The following is a 764-nucleotide window of genomic DNA, read 5'->3' on the forward strand; positions in this document are numbered from 1 at the left end:
GTCAGAAACTGACACAGACAAATAGACAAGCAAACAGAAAAAAGAGACACGCAGGCAATGACAGGCGAAAGGTAATCAGAACAATATACACGCAGGCACAAGCAGACAGACCAAGAAATAGAAAAAACAGTAACGTAAGCACAGACAGACAAGGAGACACAGACACATAAGCTGGCAGAAAAAAACCTGACATGCAGACACAGCCAGACAGACAGACAAACGGAAGACATGCAGGCACAGACAGTAAAACTGGTAAACACAAAGCAGACATGCAAGTACAGACGAACATGCAGGAAAACCGAAAAACCGACACTGACAGACAGACAAGCAAACATAAACACCTGACACGCATACACAGACAGACAAACAAAAAAAAACAGGCACAGATCCACAGGGACAGACTAGATTAAGATATGTAAGCAAATAGTCACGGGGAGACGAACACAGACATCCAAGCACACCATACAGACACAGGCGCACATATATTCAGACTCGCAGACGGAATGGAACGAACCCAACTCTCTTGAATACGAACCAAGTGATGAAAGGTATGGCGACTCAATTAATATTCCTCACGTGCTAATACAGATCAGGCAACTCTCGGCCGGCTTAATCCTTCCGTCACATGATCAGCCGTGTTTGTTCAAATTAAAGTTATTACGGACTCATCTCCATTGCAACTCGAGCCGCGTGCTGCAATTGCAATGGACGTAATAGGTTGTTCGACTTGCTTGCTGTAGTTGGGGATGCAGAGTGGTAACCCT

This window comes from Penaeus monodon, chromosome 23, assembly GCF_015228065.2.
Source record: "Penaeus monodon isolate SGIC_2016 chromosome 23, NSTDA_Pmon_1, whole genome shotgun sequence".
Lineage (NCBI taxonomy): Eukaryota > Metazoa > Arthropoda > Malacostraca > Decapoda > Penaeidae > Penaeus > Penaeus monodon.